This window comes from Rutilus rutilus (assembly GCF_951802725.1).
Source record: "Rutilus rutilus genome assembly, chromosome: 20".
Taxonomy (NCBI): Eukaryota; Metazoa; Chordata; class Actinopteri; order Cypriniformes; family Leuciscidae; genus Rutilus; species Rutilus rutilus.
The window spans coordinates 25,785,972-25,802,264 of NC_140225.1; positions in this window are offsets into that span (position 1 = coordinate 25,785,972).

Genomic DNA, 16,293 nt, shown 5'->3' on the forward strand with positions numbered 1-16,293 from the left:
TGGGTGCGATTGTAATGTTTTGTATGGCGTTTTCTTTACACTTTCCTACAGTTAGCTGTACTGTTAGTGAACTCTAGGTCTTCTCTTTGTTCATATACGACAGTATTCACATGAATTGGCTTGATTTGTATCTTGATTTGATACGTGAGACATTTACATTATATTGTTATACCGTCCTAGTTTTTAAATAGCGCTAAAATGTATATTTTAACCCTTTGTGCGGATATGCCGCACAAGGTTCTCTGTTCTCTGGTTCTAGGTTTTTAAAAATACCGCGAAACAAAGACAAGGACGCCTCTTTCTATAAGCGACACTCAAAATCTGTGCATACAACAAAACACATGTAGGTGTACGAAGATTTATCAGAAAATTACTTTTGTTTGAAGAAAAACTTAAATCAGCTGGTGCTTGATCACTATTGAAGTTATTAAACACCCCTGAATTCGGTAATGATGCGATATGGATATCACGTTTTAATTTTAACTCAATACGCTAAAGGTCTATAAACTTCAACATCTTGTAGGTCAAATTAACTTAAAGCCTACGCATCCTAACTACTTTCTAAATGTTTGTAAATCCAAAAATGTTGTCACTGGATCGAGTGAAAATAATAAACTTCTCCTTTGTTTTTATGCATCAAGTTAAATCCAAATGATAGGAAAACTTTATGATAGGAAAGTGCGGACGGTGCCTTTGACCAATCCTCTACATATGGGGCACTTGCTCAGAGAAGGCGCACATTCTTTGCACACAACTAGGTGACCACAGGGGATGAAGACAATGTTCACTTCCTTATCCATGCAAACTTTGCAGGTGCGCTCCTCTTGAAGTCTTCTTAACTGTTCCTCTATAGGCAAGTCTGAAAGATCTTGACTCGGTAATGCAGCTTCATTTGTCTGGGCCGTCAGGCCACACTCAAATTCCATCTCTAAAGCAGACTTCACCACAGGATTGTTCTCTTGTTCTCTCACAAATTCTCGCTGTCTCCATTAGTCAATAGCTGCTCAAATAGTCTTGGAAATCTTGCTTGTGTAGCGTTTATACGCCCACGTATAAATATAATTAATTATTATTCATAACGAAGTATGACCAATAATTAATAATTTAATTATTTTCAGAATTTACCGTAGCAGAATCAATAGTATGATCATTTTATCAGTTCATCCAATGAACAGAAAGCCTAAACAATTATTAACTCTAGGAAATATAATATCTTCCTGGCCAAGAAAGTATAATCTCCAGCTAACAGTAAATTAAGAAATAAATCAAGGGTAAAAGCATAGGTAACTTAGATCGAAGTTCAAGACAATAAATTGGTAAGCAGATAACACAAGTAACTTGAATTTAGATCAGGAAAACGGACGGTGTTTGAGTCCCGCTGCGGCCAGACTCACACCAAAGTTATTCGTTTGTCCAGTTCCAGCAAATGTGACTGTTCCAGTGTTTTCTGCAGCCAACAAGTCGGTTCTGTCACCCGCTTGCCTGCACACAAATGCCGTTTTCACGGCTACCCAGATAAATCCCCAAAAGAGTGTATTTTCTGGTGTCCCGGCTACGGCCGATGGTGTTTCATGTGTAGTAAGAATGCCCACTGCCCAGTGCCCATCCCTACACACAAGCACAGCCTGTCACACAGGGCTCGCGCACATAAAACCGACTCAGATCGGTTGCGCTTCAAACATGGTGAAAGTGCCCACTACCCAGTGCCCACTAACACCGCGTTGTGCATGTCTCACGGTTTCTGTAAAAACGAAACCAACGTGCACTCGCTTCACGCAAGCGAACGATGTTTTCGGTGTGATAAATGTGCCTGCTGTCCCGCGCCCACATCCACACACAGACATGACAGTTCCCACGGGAACCGCCCAGCCCTCCCCCTCGCGGCTGACCACCGCAGAGGAGTCGAGCGCGGGCAATCTGCCCGCTGTTATCAGCGCGCCCCATGCCTCAAATGTCACGAGCGCGATGCTTATGTTGCAGCACGCCGAAGCCTCTCCATCGCTGAGCGAGCGGAGCGCGCTTCGTATTCAACCCCTAGCTATCCATGCAGACGCATGGGCAAAGCTGCCCGGGGTTTCGAAGTGGGTGCTGAACATTATAAAAAGAGGCTATTCGCTGCAGTTTCGCCGACGCCCTCGCCGCTATGTGGCGCGCGTCGAGACCACGGTAAAAACAGAAGTAGCACATTTACTTCGAGCCGAAGTGACGAAACTATTGAGCAAAGGGGCCATAGAGCCTCTCTCTCAAGTTCAGAGCGAAGGAGGGCTATACAGCAGATACTTCCTGGTACCGAAAAAAGACGGGGGTCTCAGACCCATACTAGATCTAAGGCAACTGAACAAAGTGCTTGTGAAGCGACAGTTCAGGATGCTCACGACCAGACAAATCCTTGTGCAGATTCGCCAAGGAGATTGGTTTGTGTCAATAGATCTGAAAGACGCGTATTTTCAAATACAGATAGCGTCACGTCACAGGCGATATTTGAGATTCGCCTTCAAGGGCCAGGCATATCAGTACACAGTCCTGCCATTCGGTTTGTCCCTGGCACCCCTGTAAATTATTGCAGCAAATCGCAACGAATAAGATCTGTGTATAGCACTGCAGATGTTAGGCATCCAATCAGAAAAAAAACAGGCAGCAGCGCTGACTCCGCCTCCCTGTGAGCAACGCAGATCGGAAAACAGAGAAACAATCAGTGTTGTGGGTACAAAGTAACGCGTTAGAGTACTCTAATTACCTTTTTCGTGAAATGTGTAACTTAACGCGTTAGTTTCGTGCGTTAAGTAATCAGTAACTTCGTTTTTTTTTTTTTTTAAGTAATCCGTTATTTTAAGGAAAGGAAAATCCCGACTGCAGCCTGCTTTTGTCAGACAGTAGGCCTAGGTCTACTGTGCCACCTGCGGATGTATCAGCGGAGCCGAAGCGCTGTGATCGTAAAGTCAATGGCTGTGATACGTCTGTGCCCTGCGCCTGACCCTGTGTATGTGTGTGTGTGTGTGTGTGTGTGTGTGTGTGTGTGTGTGTGTGTGTGTTGTTTTTTTAGTTTTTTTTTACTCCCGACAAGATGGCAGAGAGGACAGCGTTTGGATTATTTAATTCGGTTTGTAATCATTTTTGTTTGACAGGCAGCTGTTAATTTCTGTTAGATCGTTGACTGGTTGTTCATTTCTAAATGGATTTAAATCTGCAAGCCTGTTTACCTCAGGTTGTGTTTACAAGTAAGCACACTTGATGCACTTTGATAACTGCATTAGAGTTAAAGAAAAAATCAGGAGTTATCTTGTATGGTGCTCATATACAGTAGCCTAGGCTACCCGGGCTGGGTAGGTGCGAATTTTGATTAATATGTTCTGTGATAATAAATAAATAAAACGCCATGTGGAATAGCCTATTGCTGACTGTCTTTCCTGTTATTGTTATCCTGCAGTGTTAATTTAGTCGGATGACTGACGTTATTCATTGTCAGGAGTCACGACTTCTAGGTGCATTTAAAGGGGCTGGGGGCTGTGTCTGTCAATTAAGCTGCAGCATGTGTGAGCCGCTGCAAACGGCTTTTAATTTTTGGTAAGGCATGAGTACTCTAACACGTTACTTTTATGAATAGATAACGCTGTAACATAACTGATTACTTTTAATTGATGGTAACGTTGTAACCTAATTAACTACTTTCCAAAGTAACTATACCCAACACTGGAAACAATACAGAGAGGAGAAACAGTGATTAAGAGAATTAATGGTGAAATATCTGAAAGAATACCTAGAATTTCATTGAGAATCAGTTTATTGTTACAACTACACTGATTGAGAAGTATTTGTTTAGATACTTACCTGAGTAGAGTTCCTGTTGATTCTGTAGATGTTAAGCCAAGCTAACACTAACGAAACTAACGTGGTTCATCTGGTGAAACCTGGAAAGAGAGACAAACGAACAAAAAATCAGTTAATTTACAGAGGAATCGGTGAGTTGAATGTTTATTTTGATAAATATGGTTAACAGTGTTTATGTACTAATGTAAGTATTAATGTGAGACTAAACAGTAAAAACAATATGTTTCACTATGTGTAATGAGTGACTACAATGTCAATTGTTGTTCAGAAATGTGCTAAATGATGCTAAAGTAAAGAGAAATCACTAAGGACATTGCCCTGTTGTGTGCAGGCCAGATTTTGCATGTATGTGTTTTGAAGTTGGATTTTCATATTGTGGACGGCGTTCTTTGGTAATTAATTGGTTATTCTTTCTTAGTTCACAAGTAGTTCTTAATGAGGATATATTTCTTTAGTACTTTTAGCATACTTTAGTGCTAGGACGACTTCGGGGCCTCGGGCTTCACCGTAATCCTAGGTCGCGGGCCACGTGCAGCGGGGCGGCGACCGGATGAGCGGGAGCGCGGTCTCGCGCTTCGGGCCTGGCGGCGCTGTGAAGTGGAGGCAGTGGACGGTGGCTGTGGCTGTGAGCTCTGAGCAGACGGTTTCGCACGGCCTGCTGCAGAGCTGGAGCGCTTCGGGAGGAAGTGCTTCATAGCCTGTGACGCTTTCTGTACCTCTGCGAATCTCTCCGCGAAATCCTTGACGGAGGATCCAAAGAGGCCTGTGGCGGAAAGCGGGGCGTCGAGGAACGCGGTGCGCTCAGACTCGGCCATTTCCGAGAGCGTCAGCCAAAGATGTCTCTCAGTCACGGTGAGAGAGGCCATATTCCGTCCAATGGCTTGCGCTGCAGACTTAGTAGCACGGAGAGCGAGGTCCGTGGCACTCCTTAAGTCCGGCACGCAGATCGCGTCAGGCCCTTCCTCATCCAGCTTACGGAGGAGATCGGCCTGGAAGATCTGAAGCGTTGCCATGGTGTGCAGCGCTGACGCAGCTTGCCCGGCGGCGGAGAAAGCGCGGCGGAGCAGGCTTGACGTCGTGCGGCAAGCTTTAGAGGGTAGGGCCGACTTAGCACGCCGTCCAGCAGAGGGCGGGCATAAGTGGGCCGCTATCGCCTCTTCGACCGGCGGCAGCGAAAGGTATCCTTTGTTCTTGGCATCGTCAACAGCGGAGAATAATGATAATAATAATAATAATGCATAAGTTTTATATAGCGCTTTTCAAGGAACGCAAAGACGCTTTACAAATGAAACAAACAAACAAAAAAAAAAAAAAAAAATTGAGAGTGCTACTGTAGATTGTAGGCGAACTGAAACAGGTGAGTTTTGAGCAGGTTTTTGTAGGTGATCAGTGAGTCCGAGTTTCTGATGTGGATGGGGAGTGAATTCCAAAGGGTGGGAGCAGCGATGGCAAAGGCTCGATCTCCCAAGGTTCGGTACTTTGATTTGGTGATGGGTTTGAGAAGGTTTAAGTCGGCAGAGCGGAGGCGTCGGGAGGGGCGGTGGTGCTGCAAGAGGTCTGTAAGGTATGGAGGGGCCAAGTTATTGAGGGCTTTGTAGGTGATGAGCAGAACTTTGTAATGGATGCGCTGTTGTACAGGGAGCCAGTGAAGCTGTTGAAGGACGGGGGTGATGTGCTCTCTGGAGCGGGTGTGGGTGAGGAGACGGGCAGCGGAGTTTTGAACATATTGCAGTTTTTGTAAATCAGAGGAAGGGAGACCATATAGGAGGCTATTGCAGTAGTCGAGTCTTGATGTAATAAATGCATGGATGAGAGTTTCAGCAGCAGATGTGGAGAGGGTGGGGCGTAGGCGAGCAATGTTACGTAGATGGAAAAAGGCAGTTTTGGTGATATGACGGATATGAGGCTTAAATGTGAGCATGGGGTCAAAAATAAAACCAAGATTTCGGATCTGGGGAGAGGTGGTAACTGTGTGGCCATCGACAGATAGAGTGAAGTCTTGGGTGGAGGAGAGGAGTGATTTGGGACCAATGACGATGATTTCCGATTTATTGCAGTTGAGTTTAAGAAAGTTGGCGTTCATCCAGGATTTTATTGCAGACAGACAGTTTGTTATGGTTAATACTGTGGCAGGAGTGATGGATCTGGTGCTGAGGTATAGTTGTGTGTCGTCTGCGTAACTGTGGAATTTTAGTCCGTGATTTTGAATGATAAGTCCAAGGGGAAGCATATACAGAATAAACAAAGGGGGACCTAGCACCGAGCCTTGAGGGACTCCGTGATTTACAGGTATGGTGTGAGACGTACAGTTGTTGATGGATATGAATTGAGATCTATTGGTGAGGTAGGAGGTGAACCAGGAGAGAGCTGAGCCAGAGATGCCAAGATGTTGTAGGCGTTGTAGAAGGATGGAGTGGTCAATGGTGTCGAAAGCGGCAGAGAGGTCAAGTAGGAGGAGAATGGATAGGGAACCAGAGTCAGAGGCAAGCAGGAGGTCATTTGTTACTTTGAGTAGTGCAGTTTCAGTAGAGTGATGAGTGCGGAATCCAGACTGAAAGGTTTCGTAGAGCTGATTTGAGAGGAGGTGATGTTGTAGTTGAGAGGCAACCGAGCGTTCCAGGATTTTAGACAGGAAAGGTAGGTTGGAGATTGGGCGGAAGTTGTTGGGGTTATCAGGATCCAGGCCAGGTTTTTTAAGTATTGGTGTGATGGCGGCAACTTTGAGGGAAGAGGGAACTGTTCCAGTGGTGAGAGAGGAGTTGATGATAACCATAATGAGTGGGCTGAGGCAGGGGAGGCAGTGCTTGACCAGTGCAGATGGAATGGGATCCAGTGGGCAGGTTGTAAGGTGGATTTTGTTGAAGAGGTTAATGAGATCCGTTTCTGTAATGACTGATAGGGAGGGAAGAGTGGTGTGAAATTGAAGGGATGAGTCGTGTTGGAGGTCTGTGCTGGGAGAGATGTTCACAGAGAGTTCTTGGTGAATGCTGTCAGTTTTGTATTTAAAGAAGTCGATGAAATTATTGCATTTATCCACGGTGAATAAGTGAGTGATATTGTCAATGGGTTTGAGTAGTTTATTAACTGTGGCAAACAGAGTCCGGGGGTTGGAAGATCCAGAGTGAATGATACCAGAATAAAAAGCTGTGCGGGCTGATGTGAGCGCTGATCTATAATGATGGCTGTGATCCTTGTAGGCTTGTAGGTGTACAGTGAGTCCAGTTTTCTTATGTAGGCGTTCCAGTTGTCTGCGTTCTTTTTTGAGTTTGTGCAGTTCAGGGGTGAACCAGGGAGCAGAGCGGGAGAATGTAACTGTTGCAGTTTTAACTGGTGCGAGAGTATTGAGGCTGGATGTGAGTGTGCGATTGTAGTGAAATACTAGGTCGTCGGTGGTTAAATTTTCAGGGATGCTGGGTATGGAAATTTTGTTTGCGATATGGGAGGAGAGGGAGGTGAGACAGAGGGACTTTAGATTTCGGTAAGATATGGTGCGTGTCTGCTTGAAATGAGGGCTGGGTAGGTTGATGTGAAATGTTATGGCGAGATGATCAGATATGGCCAGGTCTGTGTGTGAGAGAGTGTCAATATTAAGTCCAGTAGAGCAGACCAAGTCCAAAGTGTGTCCACGGGTGTGAGTAGGAAAATTGATATGTTGTATGAAATTAAAACTGTGTATAATGTCCAAGAAATCCATTGTGGGTTTGGAGCTGGAAGAGTCGATGTGAATATTGAAGTCACCTACGAGTAATATGGTTGATGAAGTTGAGCAAAGTTGAGTTATAAATTCTGAGAAATCTGACAGGAAAGAAGGATTGGGTTTGGGAGGGCGATAGATTATTGAAATAGTCAGAGGAGTGGGGCCTAAGAGTTTAACTGAGAGGTGTTCAAAAGAGGGAACAGATGGGATGGGGAGAGGGCGAAGCTTCAGAGTTTGTCTATGGATGGCAGCAATACCACCGCCCCTGCCTTCAGGACGAGGTTGGTCCATGTATGAGAATCCAAGGGGGGTGGCTTGGTTTAGGGAGAAATAGTCATGAGGTATTTGCCAGGTTTCAGTTAAACAGATTAAGTCTAATTGTGAGTCCAGAATGAATTCGTTGAGAATGGTGCTTTTATTGTTAAGGGATCTTATGTTCAATAGTCCAAGCTTGAGAGACTCTTGTTTTGAAGGGGATGAAGCGGAAATGGGAACTGACCGGAGGTTGAAATGGTTCACGTGACGTTGGCTCAGATGACGTTGTGCGTTGCTGTTTAGATGCCGGGACGCGGAGGAGAAGCAATGAGGAAGTGTTGTGCCGAAGCTGTCATTCCCAGTGGATATGTGTATTAAGTTTCTACGGGAGCCTCTGTGGATGTAACGGTGACGTTGAAGTAGTGCGAAGGTTTTTATTTCAGCGGTGAGCTCCGGAGTAGCCGATGGATATCGGTTTAGCTGGAGTAGCTGTTTAGCTGAGTACCGGAAAGCCATGAAGTTGTTAGTGGAGTTTTGCAACCAAGGAAGCAGGATGGAGAGCAGAAAAAGAACTAGGACCAGGTACTGCATCGTCCAGGAGGGATGATTGAGTCGTCTTGGGCAGGAGAAGTTAGCGTTACCGCCCGAAAGCGCGGGTGTTGACCCGATCGATCCAGCGGCGTTGCCAACTATACAATCCGTAGTCCCAAAACGCAGCCGAACCAAACTGGGTCGGGTCCCTCGGTAGCAGAGACGTGCAGGCGAAAAGGTCCAGGTAAGTGCTGAGGCAGTTTTGATTCAGTACGAAGTTTTGATTTGATTTCCTGGAGGGAGAAGCGGCAGCCAAAAACGCGCCAGCGTCCTCTCCAACCAGCTGGATGGATTGCCGAGAATGCCGAAGAAACAGCAGGACGCACTCTAGCCGAATAGGGGGCGTTCCAGGACTTGGCGACTTCTTCGTGTAACTCAGGAAGAAAAGGCGCCGGTCTGGACGCAGGCGAAGCGCGCTCCCCAGGCAGGAAAAATCCATCCAGCCGGTTGTGAGCGGGCTGCTCAGGCGAAGACCACTCGAGGCCGAGGCTCGCCGCGGCCTGTGCGAGTACTCGCATGAGCTCCGTCTCGATGGACGCTCTCTTGCCTGAAGACATGCGGGCAGGGGGCGCGGGGTCCTCAGAGCCCGCCCAATCCTCACTGCCTGACGCCAGGATAGAGCAGGAATCATCCTCTCCCAGCAGGGCTTCCTGCTTCCACGATGTCAACGGAAGCGGCGGCAGACGGCGGCCGCTGTCCGTCAGGAAGCGAGGGTGACGAAGCCGGGGAAGCAAGCGGGCGAACCGGCGAGCTTTGGCGGCTGAGGGAGGGTTCCGGGGCCCGCTGGGCACGGCGCTTTTTACGGCGCGACGCCGCGGCGGGCGGGGGAGCAGTCTCGGTGAAGAAGGCTAGGCGAGTCCTCAGAGTCGCCATTGCCATCAGCTCGCAGTGAGGGCAGCCGCCGTCAGCGAGCGCGAGAGCTGCATGTTCCTCACCCAGGCAGGAAACGCAAATCACGTGGCGGTCCCCGTCGCTGAGTGTGGCTCTGCACGAGCCGCAGGAAGGCATCTTTAAAAAGACGCTAGCTCTTTTAGAATGTGTGTCGCGGCGGCGACACACACACACAAAAGTACAGAGTAATAGAAAGGATATAAGCGCCGGAAAGCGCAGCAGGAAGGCAGGAAGGCGGCGCGGCCAGCGACTTCAGTGACTCGTCCCGCTGAAGGTGCTCTCTCTCAGACGGCGCGGCTTCTTCTCCGGCTCCAGCGATGCGTGTGCTTCGCTTGAAGGATGAAAAATCAGATAATAGCTGCCTGCGAGCGGTATTTATAGGCCTAGACCACGCCCATTTCGGCGGGACGTGACGCAGCGGGCGCGAAGTGCCCTGATTGGGTCTGGCGTCACGCCAGGCCTCGCTCGATAGGCTGCTGCAGTTGCCGCAGAGCAGCCAATAGGCGCGCGAGCTGTCTCGCCTATGTCTGCATGCTGCCGCAACGCGTTTTGCATTATTACAAAATTAAGGATAATTTTTGGCTTCAATATCTCGCGGAAAAAGGATTTTCCCCTAGCGTAAGATATCTTACGCAGTACGAGAGACCTCTCGTAAGAGAACTATAGTTCTTATTCGATCTACGTCATCAATGTTCGCGGCGGCCATGTTGTTGACATAGAAACCACGGCAACTGTCAGTCTGTCAATAGGCTAGTTGCACGTGGCCGCCATTTTGGATTTCGGATCAGCGAGTGTGTGCTAAGACACGTGTGAACGTGTGAATGTTCACGGTGCATTTTATGCAAACAACTCTAATCGTAGTTGTAACTCTATATTTACAGTAGGCATAACTGTCATTGCGTATGCGTATATGAGTCAAATATCTTCTGTTCGTGAACAGTTGTATTTCATTCATTAATCTGACTATGCATCCGTGCATTTAATTGCCATTGGCTCGTGTGATAGTAATATGGATCTTAGTAGTATTTTAAGTGATAAGTGATTTTATAAACAACTATAAAAGACACATTTCGGCTTTCTCCGCCTCCCTGCACCGGGCGTAATGCGAAACCGGAAGTGACTTAGCACACACTCGCTGATCCGAAATCCAAAATGGCGGCCACGTGCAACTAGCCCATTGACAAGCGAGTCAGCGTCGGTATTATCCATGGCATTATCGTTTTTTGTTTTTTTTTAAACGGCACGATGGTGTGTTGTGTAATACACGGCTGTTCTAACAACAGCAATAAGAACCCCGGAGTTAGTTTTTATGATATACCGACTGTCAGAAAATGTGAAGGGAAGGAGACAGAGGAGTTGAGCCAGCGCAGGAGAGACTTTCCCCACAGCAAAGTCTGTTCCCATCATTTGGATAAATATTAGGTAGGCTACACAAGATAGGCATTAATTTTTCTCAAGAAAAAAACAACTCACCTAATGCTGTAAACATACAGAGAGAGATATAATGCGTTTTTTATTATAATAACAACTTTATTTAATGATATAAGTAAAAATATAATATAATAAATATGTAATATAGTACACATATTTAGCAAAATACTCTCTACCTCTTTTTTTCTAGCCAACTAACGTGCTATAGCCTATATATTATGGTCATTAAATGGCTTTCCTGAGGTAAATGTTATGTGACATAATTGTTCTCCAGCTGTTTTATTGACCCCTTTGTTTGATCGATATTATGTATGAGGAATATACATTTCGGTAAGTCGTACTGTATCTTTCAACATTGTTCATTCGTGTTTATTTACTAGCTAGAGATGACCGGTTCACGTGCCGCTAGGAATCTGTCGCGTCACATTTACAAGCGCCAAAACGGTATTTATTGTTTGAATTTCGTAATAAAAGTGAAAGAACCTGAGAGCTGAGATTTTTTTAATATCATAAGTAACCTGCTCTGTCTAGTCTGTCGGTTTCAGTATCCTCTTTGCTTCGCGATTTTTCTGTGCGTGAGGATGTGTGGCGTGAGAGCGTGGGAAAAGTGTCAATTGCGTGTGTCTCACGGTGAATGCCTGAGAGTTGGCAGCTCTGATAAATATCCGGATAAGTTACGGCTGGCAATAAGGATGGATCTTTACTTAAGGCTGTTGGGTCTATTTGATATGGGTCCACACCAATCAAGCTTATCTTCTCTTGATACCGATGAGATGAAGCCATTAGGCTACTGCTCCCCTCAACTCAAATCTGCGTGCGGCTAGGGGCAGGACAGATGTCATGTCAACAATATGGCCGCGGTTAGCTACTTCCGGTGTTTGCGAATAAGGCCTATTATATAACTATAAACAAGCCAAAACGAAATAAAATAAAAATGAAAACGAAAGTAAGCAGTGTTTGGCTCACATAACCCTCTCATTAGAATCAAAATGTTTCAACATTTGCGATGTATTTAGATGCTAAACTATTCTTTATCATAGGCTTTGTACTTCACTCACATTCCAATATCGACGGAAAAAATCATCCTCTTCACACGTGCAAAAATGTACTTGGAAACATCAGAGCACTGCTTACTGTGAATGGTACAAATTGTAGCCTACTACTGACTATTTAAACAGAGCAGTGTAATTTTTATATGTTAGGTTGACTATTTTATTATTATATTTTATTAAGGCTATAATGAACAGGCTGCGATGTCAAGATTGCAATGCTGGAATGTGTGTGTGTGTGTGGAGCACGGGCACGATTGAACAGTGGACACACAAAACATTATTTTCATACAGGACATCATTCAAACTACAAAGTGTTAACTTATATTTGTGTACACTCACAATAAAACACAACACTGTGCTTTTGTAAGATAAATTCAAGCAATCCGCCTCCCGAAAGGCGCTAATTTTAAAATTAAACTAAAATGCTCACGGCTGCACGGGCATTCATAACGGTGCGAGGCGAGGCCACGGCGAGGAACGAGCAGAACAGAGTCAACGTTTTTTAGTTCATTCCTACTTCTATAGGAATTCTTTGAAAACGCTCGCTCTGCTCCGCACCATTATCAATGTCTGTGCAGACGAACATATTTTACTTTCGTTTTTAAGATAGCGATTCAAAAGCCCCCTGCGGTGTCACACGTCGATTAACCGGTGGTAAAATATTCTCACTGTCACATACCTAGTATATTTTTATATAGATACAATAGGCCTACCTGATTTTGAACACAAGAGGGCAGTATGCCCAAAAAACGCCCACCTCGGTTTATGGGGGTCCTGCCCACAGTGGTGGGCCCCGAGCAGGTTCTGGTTATGGAACAGGAAGTAAACACTCTGTTAGAGAAAGGGGCCATAGAATATGTACCTCCCTCCAACAGGGAAACCGGGTTTTACAGCCGGTATTTCATAGTTCCGAAAAAGGACGGGGGATTGCGTCCCATTTTAGATCTTCGAGTTCTGAACGAGTCAGTCATGCAGCTCAAGTTCAAAATGTTAACATTGAGACAGATCGTGCCACAGATCAGGTCCGAGGACTGGTTTGTCACGATAGACCTCAAGGACGCATATTTCCATATTTCCATCCGTCCGTGTCATTGGAAGTTCCTGAGGTTTGCTTTCGGGGGCAAAGCATACCAATATCGTGTTCTTCCATTCGGCCTAGCTTTATCACCCCGCACTTTCACCAAATGCATGGATGCAGCTCTGGCGCCGCTGCGCCTCCAGGGTATTCGCATCATGAACTACATCGACGATTGGTTGATTTTAGCTCAGTCGCATCAGTTGGCGGTTCAACATCGAGATGTTGTTCTCGCCCACATGAAAGAGTTGGGGTTACGGCTGAACGCCAAGAAGAGTGTGCTTTCTCCACTCCAGAGGACCACTTTTTTAGGCGTAGTTTGGGATTCAGTGTCGATGCAGGCGCGCCTGTCACCGCCACGTATAGAGTCCATCCTTGCAGCTGTGAAAAGTGTAAAGCTAGGCCAGCTACTCACTGTCAAACAGTTCCAGAGACTGTTGGGTCTCATGGCAGCAGCTTCCAACGTGATACCTTTTGGACTGCTACACATGAGGCCCCTGCAGTGGTGGCTCAGGACCAGGGGGTTTTCCCCGAGGGGCAACCCATTTCGCACAATCAGGGTCACGCGGCAATGCTTACGTGCCCTGGTTATGTGGAAGAAACCTTGGTTCCTGTCCCAGGGCCCAGTGTTGGGAGCTCCTTGTCGTCGCAAACTGCTAACGACGGATGCTTCCCTCACGGGTTGGGGAGCGATCCTGGAGGGTCGCTCAGCTCAAGGTCTGTGGGAAGACCATCATCGTTCCTGGCATATCAATCGCCTAGAGATGTTAGCTGTCTTCCGGGCTCTGAGGAGCTTTATCACAGATCTCAGGGGACACCATGTGCTAGTACATACGGACAACACGTCGGTAGTCGCCTATATCAACCACCAAGGGGGTTTGCGCTCGCGCCCGTTATCCAACTTGGCACGCCATATCCTCTTGTGGTCCCAGGGGAAGTTACTGTCACTCAGGGCAGCTTACATCCCCGGGGTCCAGAATATAGGAGCAGACACTCTGTCGAGGCAGGGGCCGAGGCCCGGGGAATGGAGGCTCCACCCCGAGGTGGTGGAGCTTATATGGAGGGAGTTCGGCCAAGCACAAGTGGATCTGCTTGCGTCTCGAGAGACGTCTCACTGTCCACTTTGGTTCTCCCTCACGCATCCAGCTCCTCTGGGACTGGATGCTATGGTTCAGACGTGGCCGAGGCTACGTCTGTACACCTTTCCCCCAGTTGCTCTGCTCCCGGGAGTTCTGGAGAGAGTTCGCAGGGACCGGGTTTGCCTGCTTCTTATAGCCCCGCGTTGGCCGGGCAGAGTATGGTTTCCCGATCTGGTCTCCCTCCTCGACGGGCATCCTCTGGAGTTACCCGTCAGGAGAGACCTTCTGTCCCAGGCAGGGGGCTCAATATTTCACCCCCGCCCAGAACTGTGGAACCTGTGGGCTTGGCCTCTGAGGGGGCCCAGCTCATAGAGTCAGGTCTCTCAACTGAGGTTGTTGAGACCATTCTACAGTCCAGAGCTCCCTCCACGAGGAAACTTTATGCCCTGAAGTGGAGAGTCTTCACTTCTTGGTGTAGTGACCGTCGGTTGGACCCAGTTAACTGCCCAATTGGTACAGTGCTGGAGTTCCTGCAGGACCGGTTCACAGCAGGTCTAACCCCGTCCACTTTAAAGGTTTATGTGGCGGCCATAGGTGCTTACCACATTCCTTTGGGTGGAATGTCTGTGGGGAAAGACCCTTTGATATCTCGTTTCCTTCGTGGCACTTGGAGGCTGAGGCCTGCAGTTCGCTCTAGGGTGCCACCATGGGACTTGTCCATTGCGTTACAAGGCTTGTCCCTGGCCCCCTTTGAGCCAATTGAGGAGGTTCCTGAGAAGTTTTTAACGCTGAAAGCTCTTTTCCTTCTTGCTATTTCCTCTCTCAAGAGAATAGGGGATCTCCAAGCGTTGTCGGTTGCTCCGTCATGCTTGGAGTTTGCTCCGGGTATGATCAAAGCATTTCTTCATCCGAGACCGGGCTATATCCCCAAGGTCCCCACTAATGTGGTCAGACCTATTGTTCTGCAGGCCTTCTGTCCTCCTCCCTTTCAAAATGCGGACCAGGAGGCTAATAATTTGCTTTGCCCTGTGCGGGCGTTAGACGCATATGTCCACAGAGCTGCCCTGTGGCGAAAAAGTGATCAATTATTTGTGTGCTTTGGGTCCCCTAACAAAGGAGGTCCAGTGTCTAAGCAAAGGATGAGCAAGTGGGTGGTCGAGGCTATCTCACTTGCTTATGAGGCGGCTGGGCAGCCTTCTCCTTTGGCTGTCCGGTCGCACTCGACGAGGAGTATGGCGGCCTCTAAGGCCCTTATTTCAGGAGTTTCTTTACAGGACGTCTGTGATGCGGCAGGCTGGTCCTCACCGCACACTTTCGTCAGGTTTTACTCTCTGGATCTAGACTCTGCTCCAGGGTCTCATGTTTTGTCTTCCTAGTGCTGCTCTCCAGATTACACACAGGACAGACATTCGTAGCTATGGAGGCGTTGGTATAGACGTTCCCCATAGCGTCATTCTCGACGCAACGGGAGTTCCCTTGAAAGGGAACGCCTCGGTTATGACTGTAACCTCGGTTCCCTGAAGAGGGAACGAGCGTTGCGTCGCCTTGCCATATCTCCTTCATGCCTGTCAGCTCGACTTCAGACTTTTACGAAGCTTTCGTTTTCTGTTTCGGGCCGGCTTTTATAGCTTCCTGGTACGTGACGTCACCCGCCTCTGACGTTCCGCCACACCATTGGACTGATTTTACATGTGCTTCAAGACGTCATCACGCAAAGCGTTCCCCATAGCGTCATTCTCGACGCAACGCTCGTTCCCTCTTCAGGGAACCGAGGTTAAAGTCATAACCGAGGCGTTCTCTCTAGAAGAGGGAACGAGTACTGCGTAAGATATCTTACGCTAGGGGAAAATCCTTTTTCCGCGAGATATTGAAGCCAAAAATTATCCTTAATTTTGTAATAATGCAAAACGCGTTGCGGCAGCATGCAGACATAGGCGAGACAGCTCCCGCGCCTATTGGCTGCTCTGCGGCAACTGCAGCAGCCTATCGAGCGAGGCCTGGCGTGACGCCAGACCCAATCAGGGCACTTCGCGCCCGCTGCGTCACGTCCCGCCGAAATGGGCATGGTCTAGGCCTATAAATACCGCTCGCAGGCAGCTATTATCTGGTTTTTCATCATCGAAACAACCAGAGCGTGTGCATGCACGGCAAGATACGCAGTACTCGTTCCCTCTTCTAGAGAGAACCGAGGTTACGTTAGTAACCGAGTACGTTCTCTTACGAGAGGTCTCTCGTACTGCGTAAGATATCTTACGCTAGGGGACCCAATGCAAAACGCCGTGCATGCTGAGATCTGGGGTAGCCCGGGGTACATATAGTGCACAATCACTCAGGGAACTCACAGGGAGTCCAGGAAGAGGGAGGGGCGAAGCCGCACTCTTCCACATATGGTAG